This window comes from Pinus tabuliformis, chromosome Q, assembly GCF_031772625.1.
Source record: "Pinus tabuliformis cultivar Carrire ecotype Pingquan chromosome Q, CPIR1, whole genome shotgun sequence".
NCBI classification, from domain to species: domain Eukaryota; kingdom Viridiplantae; phylum Streptophyta; class Pinopsida; order Pinales; family Pinaceae; genus Pinus; species Pinus tabuliformis.
Genome location: NC_142296.1, coordinates 15,751,359 through 15,758,254, shown reverse-complemented (window position 1 = coordinate 15,758,254; position 6,896 = coordinate 15,751,359).

Sequence of the window (6,896 nt, the reverse complement as noted above, 5' to 3'; positions counted from 1 at the left end):
ACTGTTTGTGATGTATTTTTACTTAACTTGATTAGCTTCTTCATTCACTTGATTATTATTATGTTCTTATCATCAAACAACTACCAAACTATGAAGATCAAATAGACAAGGGGACACAAAATGTAGGTCGTATGTCAGGGCCAAAACCTCTCCTCTTGAGAGGAAAACCCACAAGAATTCTTCTCTTCTTATAAAATGTTTAGATGACGAATTCCAAGACCTAAGACCCTTGTCAAAGACCCCTCCAAGTCCAATTCAAACTTCTCCTTCTTGATGAACCTTTCCAACAACTTCGACCCAACAACTTCCAACAACTTCGACCCAACAATTTCTAGCAATTTTGACCCAACAACTTCCACTCAACAACTTCCAACAACTTCAACCCAACAACTTCCAGCAACTTCGACCCAACAATTTCCGACAACTTCAATCCAACAATTTCGATTTCCCAACAACTTCTTCAGCGACTACGTCTTCCCCAACATTTTCTTCTATAACTTCAACTTCCCCAGCAACTTCTGCAATTTCGGTCTACCAACTACTTTAGAAACCCTGACATGAGAGAGAGAGGGGTCCAAAACTTTGATCTTGCTTCTCTTTCTTATTTTCCTTGATCTTCGACCTTTTGTAGCTTCTTTGAGGACATCAAACTTGCTTTCTTACTTGAATGAATGTCTCTCCAAATGAAGTCGAGGTTCCCTTATATATAGGCTTCTTAGGAGGTCGAATCGCTGCCCATGAGGCCAACTTGATCCTTCTTATAGGCCAACTTGTTTGACAAGGTCTTGGAGGGTCTTTATGACACATTTGACTTTGACTAATTTTTCTTTACAAGATACAAAATTCTAAAGGGGTCTTACATGTATGACAATGACTCTTTTGCCTTCATAGTTCTATGACAAACCTAGAAGCACTCAATGGGTGCTTGACCTATAAATAAATTTATCTTGAGCATGAAACCCATTGCATCAAGAATGACAATAATAAATTTTCAAAGTGAAATTTTCAAAATCTTCGAAAAGCAGCAGAACCAGACTCAAATTGAAAAACTCGTTGTTCTAAATCCAATGACGCGAACGACACCTCAATCCGACATCGTATGAAGAAGTTATGGCCCACTGGTTTTTTTTGGAAACATCTAAATTTTTGCAGGCAAGACCCACAGGGACACTTAGGGAGCTGATGTCAGAAGTACTGATGTTGACGTCAGTCGTACGGATGCTGACATCAGCAGGTGACATGGTCGTATGGACAAAGGAGAGCCAACAAGAGCGCGACACGTGGCATCATGATGTCAACAACACGATCATCAACGTAGTCAGTCATACGGGCCAATTAGAGCGTGACACGTGGCAACCTATTCAACGTCGTTGGATTTCCTTAAAGAGGCGACAATTTTGACCTTTCTCGTGGTTGGAGACGAGGAATTTGTTCCCTACATAAAATAACCAATGACCCCGACAAATTGGGTGGTAAACTGAGCCGTTAAGATTTAAATAATAATATTTAAAAACAAATGTCAGTCACCTGCGGGGGTGGTCAACCCCGCCAACTGGCCAACGGCCAAACCGTTGCGACAACCACACAGATATATATATAGTTTTAAAATCCGATGGAGGGAGTTGAACTCTCTCGGCAGGTCCGCCGGTGCTGACACTGAGTGCTGATATAAACCAAAAACGACACACCAAAAAACATCACCACTTGCACCTGTTGGGGTTCTACCCCGAGTTGCTCGGACCCCAATTTCGGTATGCTACCGTTGAACCACGGTGACGAATTTTGATAAGTCTGCCCACTGTCTTATACTTAAATTGTCTCAAACCCAATGCCAAGGAGGAGGCCGCATGGCGGAGCGAGAGCCACAAAACCTAGCACATGACCTGTGTGCATTGAAATCGAGGTGGGAGAATATTCTTGATATATTCCAAGGATATTCCAAGAATATCCCTGTAGGTGAATCTTGCAAAGAATCTAAAAGATTCCCTAAAGCTCCAGAGGCTACTTGCACAGAAAAAGGTCAACTTTATAGTCATTTTTCACGATTTTTCGCCAGAAATCCAACTGTGCAATTTGTTTCTTCATTACAAGTCTACAATTTCAGTCCATTCCCAGAAGTGGAGGTATAAAGTGTCATTTTGTAATTACTTGTAATTTGATTTCGTTGCCATTTAATGAAAGAGGCCTCCCCACATTGGGCAGGGCCCGTAGACGTAGCCCACATTGGGTGAACTCCATTATCAAGTCATTTGTGAGACTTTGATCTCATGGTTGCTTTTGATTTCCGCTTCTTTTATGTGTTTATGTTACTTGGTTACATGCTCTTTTAAAATGCAATTTTGTATGCATCCTTGAAGTAAAAGATCTGGATCAAGTTTGGTATCGGAACAGGGCTTCTTGATGTGAGTTGCATGATTGAATGCTAACCAGGAAAAAGCTCCAAAAAGGTGAAGGAAAATTAAAATCCTTTGATCCCGAAGGGCAACGTGCAGCACGAAGACGGAAAGTGGCAAGATGAGGAAGCTCAAATAGAGGAAGAGCGAAATTATCGCAAGATCTTCTTCACCATGGCAGAGAAAGTGGACAAATTGTTTGCAGAATATGAGAAGACAAACACGCCTAAGAAGAAAGAGCCAAATGATCATGCCTCGATAAACCATGGTGCTGGAGGAAAGCCCCCTTCCTCTCCATCTTCCAGTGACAGTTCTTCTTCTTCCTCTTCTCCTCATTCTAATAGACATCATATAAATGCATCTAAAAATCTATTTTTTAAGCTAAATGTAAAGTTTGATTTGCCCACATATGATGGAGAATGTAGCGCAGAGAAGTTAAACAATTGGATTAGACAGTCGAGGTTTATTGCCGGATTCAGCAAATCGAGGGAGATGAGGCCAAGATCTAATCAACATCTCTTCGGCCGAGTGGCACCACTCTCGTCTGGTGGGAGAGCAAATCGCAAAAAGGTAGCAAAAACATAGGTAATCTCCTTTCTTCTTGGTCCAATTTTGTTTCTGCATTAAAAGATCAATTCTATCCTTTGGGTTATCGACTAAAGGCTTTAATGGAATGACAATATTTGAGACTAGGAAAGGGTCAAAATGTGCAAAGCCTCACTGAAGAGTTTAGAAAACAAGCTTTAAATTTGGGCATTTCACTTGGTTCACGAGATCATCATTTGCAATTTGGCAAGAGGAACAATTAAAACATATCATATCAACACAAAAAATATTTATCCTTGGAATAAAGATCTAACTCTTTCAAGGATTTGGTAAAAGAGAGGAAGGAACAATAATCCTTTTAGAAATCATCAACCTCATCCCAGAGTAAGCTTTTTCGCCAATCAACAACCTCAACTCTTACTAACTCAGCTCCAATGTCCTAATATTAGAATTGCAGGTGCTTTGAAATTGTGGCTACAGGAACTCTGAAATTGTGGCATTTATCCATAAGAATTTAAGGGACATTTACCTAGAGAAACAAAGACTCTTGGGCTAGTACAACCAAGAGTCAAAACATTAAAGCAAATAAAAAGTCAACGCACACACTTTTACGGAGCTTATGAGCCTTTTTATTCTCGCATTAAGTAATCAAAAACTGAAACAATTGTTGAGAAATCTAGGGGCAACTATGTTAGGTGATTTCTATTACTTTGATAACTGTTTGTGATGTATTTTTACTCAACTTGATTAGCTTCTTCATTCACTTGATTATTATTATGTTCTTATCATCAAACAACTACCCAACTATGAAGATCAAATAGGCAAGGAGACACAAAATGTAGGTTCTATATCAGGGCCAAAACCTCTCATCTTGAGAGGAAAACCCACAAGACTTCTTCTCTTCTTATAGAATTTTCAGATGACGAATTCCAAGACCTAAGACCCTTGTCAAAGACCCCTCCAAGTCCAAGTCAAACTTCTCCTTCTTGATGAACCTTTCCAACAACTTCGACCCATCAATTTTTAGCAATTTTGACCCAACAACTTCCACTCAACAACTTCCAGCAACTTCGACCCAACAACTTCTAGCAACTTCGACCCAACAATTTCCGACAACTTCAACCCAACAACTTCGACCTTCCAACAATTTTGATCTAGCATCAACTTTGACTTCCCAACAATTTCAATTTCCCCAACAACTTCTTCAGCAACTAAGACTTCCCCAACATTTTCTTCTGTAACGTCGACTTCCCCAGCAACTTCTACAATTTCGGTCTACCAACTACTTTAGAAACCCTGACATGAGAGAGAGATGTACAAAACTTTAATCTTGCTTCTCTCTCTTCTTTTCCTTGATCTTCGTCCTTTTGTAGCTTCTTTGAGGACACCAAACTTGCTTTCTTATTTGAATGAATGTCTCTCCAAATGAAGTCGAGGTTCCCTTATATATAAGCTTCTTAGGAGGTCGAATTGCTGCTCATGAGGCTGACTTGATTCTTCCTATAGGCCGACTTGCTTGACAAGGTCTTGGAGGGTCTTTATGACACTTTTGACTTTGACTAATTTTTCTTTACAAGATACAAAATTCCTAAAGGGGTCTTATATGTATGACAATGACTCTTTTGCCTTCATAGTTCTATGACAAACCTAGAAGCACTCAATGGGTGCTTGACCTATAAATAAATTTATCTTGAGCATGAAACCCATTGCATCAAGAATGACAATCATAAATTTTCAAAGTCAAATTTTCAAAATCTTGGAAAAGCAGCAAAACCAGACTCAAATCAAAGAGCTCGTTGTTCTAAATCCAACGACGCGAATGACACCTCAATTCGACATCGTATGAAGAAGTTATGGCACACTAGTGTTTTTTGGAAACAACTCAATTTTTTGCAGGCAAGACCCACAGGGACACTTGGGATGTTGGGGACAGAAGCACTAATGTTGACATTAGTCGTACAGATGCTAACGTCAGCAGGTGACATGGTCATATGGACGAGGGAGAGCCAACAAGAGCGCAACACGTGGCAGCATGGCGTCAACAGCTCGATCAGCAGCCTACTCAATCGTACGGGCCAATCAGAGCGTGACACGTGACAGCCCAGTGAGCGTCGTCAAACTTCCTTAAAGCGGCGATAATTTTGACCTTTCTCGTGGTCTGCGGCAAGGAATTTGTTCCCTATTTAAATTTGCTTGCAATGGCCCGAAAGCCCAAGACTCTGCGGTTGAAATGCAACATAATATCTTTAGGATGTTGGCATGCCTAATCACGACCAGGGTCTCCACCTCTGCGTCAAATTCATTTCCCCTCTTCGAAATCTGCTTAACATCCACCTCCTGCCCATTCCGAAGACTAGCCTTGTACACTTTTTTAGCGCCAACTATTCCCATCACACTAACTTTGTCGATAGAGACAACCATCCCCATCCTCTGCACCGGAGCTTTGTCGTCCTAGTGCCAAGACTTCTCGGGTATTGGCCTTTCTTTGCATTTCCTCATAATTCCGAGATAGATACCTATTGCCCCAAGATCCTAATTCTGAAACAAGATCGTGACCTCTAACTTCATGGCAATTCAAATGAGAATCCGCATCTCTAGAGGCCTGTCAGATGACAGATTGAATGTGGTTCTCAGGGTGGTGATGCACTTTGATTCTCAAATCTCGGTCTTTCTCAGGTTCTCAGCTCTTAAATTTGCTTGCAATGGCCCGAAAGCCCAAGACATATACGATGACACCAATTCAGATTGTCAACTAACAAATCAGACATATTTGTAGATTTGATTTAAAAGTAATGGCCCATAGTCCAGCACTTAGGCAACCTAGCTTTCAAGTTTCACATAATACTAGCAATGAATTATGATCATGTCTAAGTATTGCCAAACGAGATGAAGCTCATTTGATAGAATGAGAATTCTCCACTCCACGTGGAACTAGAATGCATATGTTGCAGGTCCAGCGTTTATGTCCTCCAAAAGAAGATTTAAAAGAGCAAGCGTGACAAGACCTTCTTTTCCGTTTCCAACTGGATGCTCATCCCACATAACTGGGAGAACATACTCCTCATTTCCAATCAGCATCATTTCTTCTGCTGCTTTTCCTTCTTCCACCTTTATCTTCTCTATTCGAATACCCTTCATAAGTCCCTCCTCGAGGATTCTTGTCCTTCCTTGAGGATTCTTGGTACAAGGGCTAGCAAACGCTTTGGAGTACAACCACTCACAGTTTTCTCAAATGACAAATGCAACATTCGCGTTTGGTCCTTCAGCGATGAAACCTTCATTATCAAGCCAAATACCAACAAAAGCTCTTTTTCTTCTGCTTCTAGTTTAGAGAGAACATTGGGAAAATAATTCATGACTTCAAATTCAACAATTCCACTATGGCTTGGAACCTTGTGGAGGCTTTGCAATAAAGTACTAGCTTTTGTCATAACAACTTGCAATTTTTTGTTACAACACACCTAACTTGTTCAAGCTATATTTCTCAACAATTCCACTATATCTTGGAACCTTGTGGAGGCTTTGCACTAAGGTACTAGATTTTGTGATAACAATTTCCATTAGTTTGTATTCGTCTTCTATGTTCAAACTTCAATCATGTTCACACCTTCTGATCATAAAGGCTTTAGTTTGTTCACCAGAAGTCTGTCCACCTCTTCTGGATCATAAAGGCTTTAGTTTGTTCACCAGAAGTCTGTCCACCTCTTCTGGATCATAAAGGCTTTAGTTTGTTCACCCCTTCTGGTCATAAAGGCTTTAGTTTGTTCACCAGAAGAGGTGGATAGTTTGTTCACCAGAAGAGGTGGGATAGTTTGTTCACCAGAAGTCTGTCCACCTCTTCTGGATCATAAAGGCTTTAGTTTGTTCACCCCTTCTGATCATAAAGGCTTTAGTTTGTTCACCAGAAGTCTGTCCACCTCTTCTGGATCATAAAGGCTTTAGTTTGTTCTGACACAG